The sequence below is a fragment of the Neofelis nebulosa genome, chromosome 7 (genome assembly GCF_028018385.1).
Source record: "Neofelis nebulosa isolate mNeoNeb1 chromosome 7, mNeoNeb1.pri, whole genome shotgun sequence".
Lineage (NCBI taxonomy): Eukaryota > Metazoa > Chordata > Mammalia > Carnivora > Felidae > Neofelis > Neofelis nebulosa.
The window spans coordinates 39,308,140-39,320,230 of record NC_080788.1 but is presented as its reverse complement, the minus strand read 5'-3'; positions in this window follow the sequence as shown (position 1 = coordinate 39,320,230).

Here is a 12,091-nt window from a genome sequence, read left to right as displayed (position 1 = left end):
GTTACCTATCTATCTATCTATCTATCTGTTATCTATCTATCGTTTATTTATAAATTTCCCCAAGTTTTTGTGCCTGGTTATCTTTGATTATAGGTTGAACATTTCTTTAGAACATTACCTTTGGAAATTACTTGAAGCCTAAAGTGATGTCATCTGCCTTCAGCTGGGATTCCTTCAGGCATCTGGGGCACTAGCAATCTTAGATCATGGTAGTTGGGTGTTCAGGCTTAAGACTTTGCGGGTTCCCCCGGGGGAATTCAAAGCCAGCGTATAGAACTTGCAAGGGCCAGTTTCCTTCTGGGTCGCCTTTAAGAGTGCAATCCTTTGGATTTCCCAGTCCTACATGGGGTCTAGTTCCCAGTTCTCTGCCCTAAGTTCTGTTCCTTGACCCCCTCCTGGCTCTCAGGGGCTTTACCCCACTTCCTGGCTGCCTCTTCCAGATCGGCAGACTCCACTGTGGCAGAAATGTCTCCCGATGCTGGGCTCGCTGGCCAGGCGATTTCTGATACCTTGCTAGCTCTTTGATGCTTTTAAGATTATTGAAACTTAGGGTCACCTGAGTGGCTTAATCAGTTGAGTGTCTGACTTCAGCCCAGGTCATGATCTCACGGTCTGTGAGTTTGAGCGCTGCATCGGGCTCTCTGCTGTCAGTGCAGAGCCCGCTTCAGATCCTCTGTCTCCCTCTCTCTCCGCCTCTCTCCAGTTCATGCATACGCACGCTCTCTCAAAAACAAAGAAATGTTAAAAAAATAAAAATAAAAAAGATTATTTCAACTATTGCAGCCAGTTTTTCTAAGTTGTCTTTAGTAGCAAGGTTGGTCCAGACATCTAAATCTGCCTTTGCTGAAAATAATGGTCCTCTCCAATGTGATTCTACAGTGAGAGGGTTCCTACTTAATTTTTTAATCCTATAATTGTACCTCTTTGTCTTTTAAATCGAGAAGATTGATAGCCAATTAAATATACTTATTTGCTATTTCTGACAATATGAAAACATGTTCAAGGTAATAATACCAATACGAATAAAAACATGCAGTGAGAGATTTGTCTCCAGTCTATGCAGTTCTTTGGGATCTTACTCCAGCTGTTCCTCAGGCTGCTGGGGCTGCCCTAGGCTACATTCTCCCTATCTAGGCTATTGCTTCCAGGAGAAATAAAACTGGGGATACCCTTCTGGACTTTAAATTCAGCTTGCAAATCCTATTATTCTATTTATGAAAATCAACTTTTAACAATCTCCTTTGAGAAGTCTTTGAATAATGTTTGGCCCAGTTTATAAACTTAGTTAATCAAATATCTGGGGCACCTGGGTCTCAGTCAGTTAAATGTCCGACTTCGGTTCAGGTTATGATGTCACGGTTCATGGGTTCGAGCCCCGCAATGGGCTCCGTGTTGACAGCTCGCAGCCTGGAGCCTGCTTCAGATTCTGTGTCTCCCTCTCTCTCTGCTCCTTCCCTGCTCACACTCTGTCTTTCTCTCTCTCAAAAATAAATAAACATTAAAAAATAAAAAAAAAAACAAGACAAACGCATGAGAGAAACAAGAGAATAAATTTAAAAAATTATTCAGTTATATACATTCAATTAATAGTTATAAGGCTGTTTCTCTAAAAGACCACATTACCTTACACATTACAAACATTAGAGTAACAAATACACACTGTTGACCTCAACACAAAAATATCAATGTCATGGTCAAGTAGCTCACATCCGTAGAGTCAAACGTTCTACAGACTTCCCAGATCTTCTGGTGTAATTTCCTCCCAGACCGATTGGATTTTGCATTTGACCCTTAAACTAGGTGTGATAGGCAGAATAAGATCCCTCCTCCCCAAGGTAGCCACAGCCTTATCCCCCAAACCTGCGAATATGGTACCTTACACGGCCCAAAGGACTTCGCAGATGTGATTGTGTTAAGGATCCTGAGATGGGAGATTAGCCTACATTATCCAGGCAGGCCCAATGTAATCACAAGGGTCCTTATAAGGGAAGAGGAGGCAGGAGAATCAGACAGACAGGTGATAACCAAAGGAGAGGTTGGAGTGAGGCGATTTCCGGCTGAAAGGGAGCCAGAAGCCAAGAAATGAGAGCCAATTCGAGAAGCTGAATAAAGGTGAGGGAGCAGATTCTCTTCTAGAGCCTCTGGCAGGAATACAGTGCTGCCAACACCTGACTTTAGCCCAGGGAGACTTCCGATGTCCAGAGCTGTAAGAGAATATATATATATTCTCTCTGTCTCTCTCTCAAAAGAAAGAAATTATTTATTTATTTATTTATTTATTTATAAATTAAATACATTATATTATTATATAAAATATTATAATATAAAATATATAAAATAGTATATATATTATAATAAAATATCTATATAATATAATCTATATTATATATTATATTATTATATAATATATTATAATAAAATATAATAAAATATTATATATATAATATATATTATATTATATTATTATATAATGTATTATATACTATATTATAATAAAATATAGTATTATATAATAAAATATAGTATTTTATAATAATAAAATATATTAAAATTTATAATAATTAATATTTATTATAAATAGATAATAAATAAATGATTTATTTCTTTTGAGAGAGAGACAGAGAGAGTGCACGTGTGCAAGCGGGGCAGGGCCAGAGAGAGAGAGAGAGAGAGAGAGAGAGAGAGTCCCAAGCAGGCTCCATGCCATCCGTGCAGAGCCCGACATGGGGCTCAGTCCCATGAACCATGAGGTCATGACCTGAGCTGAAATCAAGAGTCAGACGCTTAACTGACTGAGCCACCCAGGTGCCCCTTGTTTTAAACCAAGTTTATGGTAATTTGTTACAGCAGCAATAGGAAAGTAATACACTATATAAGTATAATTTTTCATGTAACCCCAAGATGTCTGAATTCAGTATGACCCTAAGATACATAAATATACGTTCTATTGAATTTTAAGGACTTTTAAATGATCGCAGCAATAAAATTACTAAAAAAATGGAAGCTCAAGTTATTTTTTTTTTTTACACAATTGTGTTTGCCCAGCATACCCCACTGAAGAGGTGAAGTTCTGCTCCTCCTTAGAACCCACCCTTACTGAATGTGATTGTTTGGGTTTGTTTCTGATCAGACAGGGTTCACATTCTACAGCGGACCGTCCTCCGTTCTTGGAATGTGGTTTCCTCAGCTACTGAGTTTCTCATGCTTTTCAGGCACCCGAGGGCAGTTGTAGAAGTCAGTTCTATCAGCAACTTTAGGAGACAGGTCCCCAGAACACTGGTAGTGGCAGCCACAGAGAGCAATCATGATGTGGTGTGGTAAGTACAGGGACAGCCAGCTGTGTAGAACATCTTTCCATCATAGAGGAGGGAGAGAGAGCGGGAGGGGGCGGTCAGGGCGATCTGGGACACATGGGCCGAGAAGGGGCAGCACACAGACTGAAACTGCACCCAGCCAGGATGGGAAATATGAACGAAGGGTTGCCATGCCTGGGGGCCCTTGGTGGGGAAGTGAGGAGACCCAGGCTGGAGCTGGGAGGGATCCCTCTGGAGCCTAGTCCTTCCGTCAGCTTGGTTTTAGTCCCAGCCCTGTCTTGTCCCTCAGTTTCTTCATCTGAACAGTGTTATTCATGCTAGAACCTTCCTCTCCACAGGGAGGCAGGAGGCCACTAGGAGGGCAGGCAGGAAGATAAGTCCAGGAAGCTTCCATCCAAGAAGATAAGTCTGGCTCCAGCCGGTGCAGCCACTGGGAATCTGAGCCCACCCACCTTGGAAGGAATCCCTTGCCTGCTCCCCGCTCCGCCAAGCCCATGCCCAGGCCTTCACTTGCACCGATGATAAAATTGGCAACAGACCCAGTAAGGGGTGTGTGAGACTCCAGACTACACCAAATGCACCAGAATCTAGAGGGGGTGGGGGTTGCAGTTCTGGGAATCTGATCACCGGGGGACCCTGGAGTGTCACTTGAATTTAGAACTGCTGGGTCCAGGCTCAGGACTAAAGTCTGGGTCTACACGGACTGCCCCTGACCCACCCCCTTTCACTGACAGGCTCACGCCTCAGGCCTGGCATGCTTATATTATAGTGACATTCCCTAGGTCCACCTTCCCACGGTGTCTTTGGGGTTTGTGCAGAATGCCCAGTTAAATTTTAATTCCAGACGAGCAACTTATACTTTTTTTTGGTAAAAGTATGTTCAAAGATGTGCATGGGACATACTTATACTAAACACATTACTTGTCGTTATTCTGAAGTCTAAATGACCCAGGCATCCTATAGGTCACCTGATAACCCTGCCGTCTAGGCCTGAGGCATCTTCCTAGTTGTTCAGACATACTCATGCCCCCGGTGGATACGCTGATGCTGTAAGCTCTTTGAATTGGGCTTCTCCGCCTCTGCCCAGGAGATTTCCCACCTGGGCCCGGCATCGCTGGCTGAAGTAATCAGGGAAGTCTTGCAAGAGGTGACTGCCTTGAGGATCAACTGGTCAAATGAAGCCTGGAAGGTGTCCCCATAAAGGGGACCAGGCTGTGAGAGGTTTGCTTCTAGGCTCTGACTCCCTTTAGGCGCCCAAGGAAGGGGGAGAGGGTACGTTCCACCCCTGCCCCCCCCCCCGCCACTTCCCTACCCCTCTACCCAGGTGCCCAGGATGGTGGGAGGGCTCAGAATGAGTGGCGATGAATCTAGATGGAGTTCTGGAAACAGACGTGGCAAGATAAGGATCCCTCCAGATGGCTCTGTCTTTGACTGGATCATCTAATTCGGGGCTTCCTTTGGGCCTGTTTCCTGGGGAGAGGGGCTGATGGCTTACAGAGGGCGCCTTCCCCCACAGGTCCCACAGGTCCCCATCTTCCCCTTGGTGCTGGCGGTGGTGGAGAGTGACGAGAGGAGTTTGGGAGACAGGTCAGACCGATGAGGAGGGAACTCACCCAGGTCAGAGGTTCCTAATCTGTCAGAGCCCCCACTTCCTATATAAAATATTGAGGACGCCATTTTCACCATCCTGCAATGAAATTCACAGATATTATAGCCAATCCAGAGACACAAATGAACAACAAATGTACAGCTTTTTTTTTTTTTTAATTTTTTTTTTCCAATTTTTTAAATTTATTTTTGGGACAGAGAGAGACAGAGCATGAACGGGGAGGGGCAGAGAGAGAGGGAGACACAGAATCGGAAACAGGCTCCAGGCTCCGAGCCATCAGCCCAGAGCCTGACGCGGGGCTTGAACTCACAGACCGCGAGATCGTGACCTGGCTGAAGTCGGACGCTTAACTGACTGCGCCACCCAGGCGCCCCCAAATGTACAGCTTTGATTGTAATAGAAAGGAGAAATAGAAAGCAATTGAGAATCAAATAAAATGTATTTCGGTCTGTAAATGTTTAAGCATCACTACACTAGGGAGGACTTCAATGTTTAATTACCTCTGGCTTTTAGCTGTAAACAGAAGCCCTGAATGTGACAGTAAAATGTAGGTACTTACAGGGCAGTTGTTCTGGTGGGTCAAATACCTGCCGTGATTTTCTGAAAAGGGAATATTTCTTTTTTTTAAAAAAGTTTATGTATTTAATTAATTTTTTTATTTGAGAGAGAGAGAGAGAGAGCGTGCACGCGCCAGGGAGAGGGGCAGAAAGAAAGAGAGAGAATCCCAAGCAGGCTCCATGCTCAGTGCTGAGCCCAACTTGGGGCTTGAGCCCACGATCCCGGGATCATGACCTGAACTGAAAACAAGTAGGATGCTCAACCGACTGAGCCACCCTGGTGCCCCTATTTATTTATTTTTAAGTAATCTCTACACCCAACATAGAGCTCAAACTCACAACCCCGAGATCAAGAATTGCATGTTCTGGGGCGCCTGGGTGGCTCAGTCGGTTGAATGTCTGACTTCAGCTCAGGTCACGATCTCTCGGTCCGTGAGTTTGAGCCCCGTGTCGGGCTCTGTGCTGACAGCTCGGAGCCTGGAGCCTGCTTCGGATTCTGTTTCCCTTTCTCTCTGCCCCTCCCCCGCTCGTGCTCTGTCTCTCTCTCAAAAAATAAAACATTAAACAAAAAGAGAGAGATTCAGTATGAGGGCCTGGTTCATGCGCTTGTGGAGACCATACAGTCCCATGGTCTGCTGTCGGCAAGCTGCAGGCCCAGGAAAGCCGGTGGCAGAGCTCCAGTCTGCAGCCAAGGGTCCGAGAAGCAGGAGCGCAGTAGCATCAGCGCTGGCTTGAGTCTGAAGGCCCAAGAGCCAGGCGTGCTGACGTCCAAGGACAGGAGCAGATGGATGTCCCAGCTCGAGCAGAGAGCACATTCGCCTTCCCTCTGCCATTTTGTTCTATTCAGACCCTCGGACTGGAGGACGCCCACCCACAGTGGTGAGGGCGATCTTCTTCACTCCACCTACGGATTCAAATGCCAATCTCTTCTGGAAACGCCCTCATAATCACACCCTGAAATACTGTTTCCCCAGCTATCTGGACACCTTTTAGCTCAATCAAGTCCATGCATAAAATTAACCATCTCACCCCTCCTGGAGGAGGTGGGATTTGAGCCATTTTGAAGGACAGGTAGGACTCTAAGAATCTGAGATTGGGGGGCACCCGGCTGGCTCAGTCGGTTAAGTGTCTGACTTTGGCTCAGGTCATGATCTCACGGGTCATGAGTTTGAGCCCCACCTCGGGCTCTGTACCGACAGTGTGGGGCCTGTTTGAGATTCTCTCTTTCTCTCTCTCTCTCTGCCTTGCCCCTCACTTACACGTCCTCTCTCTCAAAATAAATAAACTTAAAAAAAAAAAAAGAATCTGAGATTGGAAGACAAGAAGGGCATTTCAGTGGATCACTCTCAACATCATAGCTGATGATGTGGCCCTTGTGGTGGGAACACATTCCACAGAAACAGGGAGGCCTGTGGGGAGGAATGGTGAGGCATGGGGCACCTCTGAGGCTCTGAGGGGCTCTGATGGGAGAGAAGGCTGGATTGAATGGGAACGTAGGCTTTATCTGGAAGGCAAAGGGTAGCTTCAGAACAGGGAGGGTCGCTGGAGGATCGGCATTTTCAGAAAGGTCTCTGTGGTACAAACGCACGTTGCATGGAGAGTTTGAGGCTTTTGCTGAGGTCTGAGTGAGATCCCGCGGGTCCTGCCCAGAGCAGTGGCCGTGGGGATGCACGTAGGAGGTGGCTGAGTGAGGGGTGAAGGATGGCCACCAGGCCGGCCCCAGCCCAGAGCTGAGCATGTGAAGGATGGTCACTGGGCAGATGTGGGTGGCTGCAGGGGACTCTATAGCTTTCCTCAGTCTGGGGAAGAGGTGAGATCTCCCCTGTCTGGGGTCTGCTGGGGACCCATCAGACGTGATGGGTTGGCCTGAGGGGGAGGGCCAGGAGAACAGGGGCTGGTATATTATGGTAACACTAGCTAATGGAACATAGAACACCTGTACTCCCAACACACGCACACATGTTTCAGTGTCTTTACCCAATACTGTGTTCACCCTCATAACACCCTAATGCAGGTGTTCCTGGTTGACAGGTGACTCTTCTTCATGGTGACCAAGGCTCTCTACCTTGTGGCTCTATGAGGGCCTTAGTGTGCCCTGTACCATAGTCAACATCCATGAGAGCGTATACAATGGCCCCCGTGCAGAAGAAGATTCCGTCGAGCCAATAGAGAGCAGTGATTCCATTAGGGATAGTGAAAGTCGTCCTACACAATAACCCTCCTCTCGTCTCCCTCACACCACCCACGAAGGTTTTCAAAGGCAAGTGCAGATCAATTTGTTTTTTTTTTTTTGTATTTTGTATTTTCTTTATTATTTTTATTATATTACAATATCATAGTCATTTTTATATGATTATTTTTGGGTTGGGGAACAAATCATCTGAGTTTCCATTATTTTTGATGGGGAAATTCGCTTTGATACACAGTGCTTTGGATTAGAAGCATGTTTCCAGAATGAATTATGCTCGCAGACCGAGGTTTTACTGTATTTTAGTTTTCTGTTGCTGCGCAACAAACGATCACGCATTTAGCAGCTTAGAGCAACGTGCGTTGATTAACTACAAGTCCAGGTGGGGATGGTTGGGTTCTTTCCTTAGAGGCCTCAAGGCCCAAATTGAGGTGTGGCTGGGCTGGGCTCGTATCTGGAGGCTCCACGGAGGGTGTGCTCACTGAAGTTGTTGGCAGAATTCAGTTCCTTGCAATTGTAGGACTGAGTGCCTGTTTCCTTGCTGGCCGTCGGCTGGGGGTTGCTCTCAGCTCTAGAAACCACTTCCTGGTCCATGCGTGTGGCCCCTCCACTTGCAAAGCCTGCAGCGATGTGTCGAATCAGAGCTCTCTGATGTCCCCTTTTGCCACCAGCTGAAGAAAACTCGGCTTTTAAAGGGCTCATGTGAGTAGACTAAGCCCACCCAGATAATCTCCCCTTTGTCTCATACCACAACCACAGGAGTGAGATTTCACCGGGTTTGTAAGTACCACGCACACTCGAGGGGAGGGGATCCTACAAGGCCAAGGGTCAGTGGGGATCATTCTTAGAATTCTGCCTCCCACAAGGGCTGGGGCTGGGTGACTTTGATCCTAGTTCCCTCCTCTACAAAGTACAGATCATTTCATCACGTGGGAATTAAAGTTATTAATCCATATACATTAGCAAACGTTTGCCAAGCACCTTCTCTGTGCTGGGGGCAGCTCCGGGCACCAGGGCTACAGCTGCAAATGTGATAGGCCAAGGTGAGGTGCATGGAGGGTCAGCAGGACCACTGCCACTCAGCCTGTGCTTGGGTGGCGGTCCCAGAGTCGCTGGCTGTGGGCTGACATTTCAGGCCTTCGTCTCCCTTGGTCTCCTGGCCTCCCCCATCCCTCTCCCCCTGCAGCCTGGAACTCCTTGTGCCCTCCCCAGGCCCAGGAACAGACATGTCCCTGTCTCTGGGAGGACAAACCACCTCCCCTGAGCTCAGGCATGTAGAGCGGTGGCCTCGGCAACATCTCTGTCCATCAGCTCCACCCAAGTATCCAGAGAATTTGTCCAAACGTCTCCTGGGACATTTGAGGTGACTAAGATAGGGCGCCTGGGTGGCTCAGTCCGTTGAGTGTCTGACTCTTGATTTTGGCTCAGGTCATGATCTCGCGGTTCTTGGGTTCGAGCCCCACATTGGGCTCTGTGCTGACAGTGCAGAGCCTACTTGGGATTCTCCCTCTCTGTCCCTCCCCCACTCGTATGCTCTCTCTCTGTCTCAAAATAAATAAATACACATTAAAAAAAAAATAAAACGATTAAGACAAATACCTAATGACTGCTTCCTCCAGGCTGCCCTCCTGGACTCCCCATAGCAGGGCATGTTCCCTCTTGGGCGACCGTAGTCCAGCCTGCTCCTCTCCTGCGGTACTGTGAGCCATTGTCCCACTCCACTGGGGGTCCATATCTTACCTCCATTCCTGGTCTCTGGCTGGAGGGCTGCCAAAGAAAGTTGTCTGAGGAGGCAACTGACTGAAGTCCTGTAAATTCCAGCCTGGGCTTCTGTACCCCCAGCTCTAGAGAAAACAGAGGCCCAAATAGAGGCTCTTGCTTTTGAGTGGCGGCTCTAAAGGCCTAAGCTCTTACCTTCCTCTCCTTACAAGTCCCAGTTAAAGGACTCCTTCCTGTACATCTGCCTCCCTTCCCTCAGGTCTCCTTCTTGCCTGAATCTTCAATTCCAATCCTGTCTCACTGCCGGCTGTCACCCAAACTCGAAGACACTCACCATTTCCCCGGTCCTAAAAAGTCCTCCCTCCACCCTGCCTACAGATGTTTGATGAGTGAATAATTGATGGTGGCTGATGAGCAGAGTGGGAAGAGGGCCGCCTTCAATCTTGGCTCTTCCTCAGGGATTTGTTGGGGAAGGCTCTGTTCATCATGGTGGGTGCCCCCCGAGTGATCTGGTGCTGTATTGTGGCTCAGACACTCTGGAGTGGAGAGCTGGGTGGGGGGCACCGGGGGTTACTGGCGTAGGCGTCAGAGAACAGAGAAGGCTCCTGGACAGCAGTCAGGCTGAGGGACGTGGCCTAGGACAAACTTGGCTCTCAGGGGGTGGGGGGTCACCTAGGCACAACGGGGTTGTGTTGGGTTGTCCCTGGGGAAGGGGATTTCTTGGTTCTGACCAAGAGGGGCCATGGAGGAAGAACATTTTTTAGAAGGGCGGAAAACTCCTGCTTATTACCTATTCTTTCCTGTGAGATCATGAGCTATGCTTTGGGAGCTTTAAAACGTAGGAGAACTTGGCAGGGGATTTTACAGGTGGTCTTGGCAGGTGGGGACCACAGCCTGGGAAACACGGCTGGGCTGGTTGTGCACAGATCCGAGCTCTGAATGACATGGCGCAGGCCTCCTTTCCCGAGAGCGGGGGCTGCGTCTAGCCCGTAGAGGACACACACGGTCATAGATACATAGATGTACATGATGTACGGCAGGTGAGTGCTAGTCGTCTTTCTGGAGACTCTCTGCTGCTTTTCCTTCAGTCCAGGTAGCAGAGAGCTGGGCTCAGTGGAATGGACCATTGAGAAGGTGCGGGTTCCCTGTGATGGCCCAGAGCGAGAGGCTGCTGACCTCAGGGGGGAGGAATGCAGGCTGTCTGAAGCATGGTGATGATGGACAGAAGGGAGAAGTCTGCATTCTTTCCTAGCAGAGATCTGCCAGGCGTGAGCACACGTGTGTGTGTGTGTGTGTGTGTGTGTGTGTGTGTGTGTGTAACAGGAACCCCGGAGAATGCCATTTCAACGGCTGAGCTCCAAGCCAGCTCCCAGGAAAATTTCAAATTAAAAGACACTTCTTGGTCTTGCTTCCTGCTGTGTGCCCAGTGCCCTCAGGAATGGCTGGCTGGCTCTCAGGGGCCGACGCTAGGCGGGCAGTGCTGCTGGTGTGCCCAGCCAGGGCTCCTGTTTGAGGTGTCCCTGCCAGGTGTCCCGTTCTCTGCCCAGAGGCCTCCCGAGGCTCCTACTGCTCTGTGGTTCTGCCATCTTCAATGCCCAGCTCCATCCCGAGGTCTACACTGAGTGTTTGCCGTGTCCCAGCGGTCGGAAGGGTAGACGGGGGGTGGAAGGTGTGCTCTGATTCAAGGGCAGACAGAAACTGGGCCTGTCACCAGGGCTCGTGCCCAGGAAGCCAGAGCGCAGTCACAGGCCCCCACCTAGCCACAAGCAGGCTGGCGACGGTGTCCGGCTACAATGCTATTAAAGGAAGGGGTTGTGCTATTAAAGGAAGAAGACAGGGACAGGTATTGGAGAACAGTTAGCATTTTGTCCCCAAAGCAAGAGATATGGAGAGTGTGGAGGCAGGGAGACCAGGTCAGAGGCTATCGTAGTAATCTGAGAAGTTATGGTGGCCTGGACTGGCAGGTGGCAGCTGGGGTAAGACACGTGGAAGGATTCGAGAAATAGTTAGGAGGCAGAAGCAACAGCATTTGGTATTAATTAAACATTGAGGGTGAAGGAGTAGCAGGGGTCAGGGACAATTTCTGTGTGTCTGGCATGAAACTTGAGCACATGTATTCAGCAAACACTTATGGACTCAATCCCACATGGCAGATACCATGCTTGGAGATGAGTGGCATTATGTCTGTCCTCATGGGGCGTTGGAGGAGAGAGAATAACCCCCTGGAAACAGTGGGGGAAGCTGTCAGATGCTTGGAAACCAGTCAGGATGGACAGGGGGTGAACAGGATTTCAGGGGAAGCAGAATTTACCTGAAGGCGTTAGGGGTATTCGGTGGGACTGAGCTCTCCTAGAGAAGAGGCAGGCATTCCAGAGTAAGTAGGAGGACCCAAGACTTGGAAGTAGCCCAGATGATCAGAAAAGAACTTTCTAGTGATGGTAGCAATCACCATGGTGCAGAATTGAGCCCTGGTTTTGGAACCATAATGGACGCGAATTCAAATCCTGCCTCTGTGCTCACGTGTTGCTGGTGGAATGATAAACTGGATTGATCCCTATTGTAGACTGTTTGCCATTATCTACAGAAACTGCGAACACACATATCTCTCAGCCTAGCAATCTACCTCTCCCTCTCTCTCAAAATAAAGAAATAAACTTAAAAAACCATCTGCCAACCCCAAAGTTACTGATTGTGAGGACCTGCT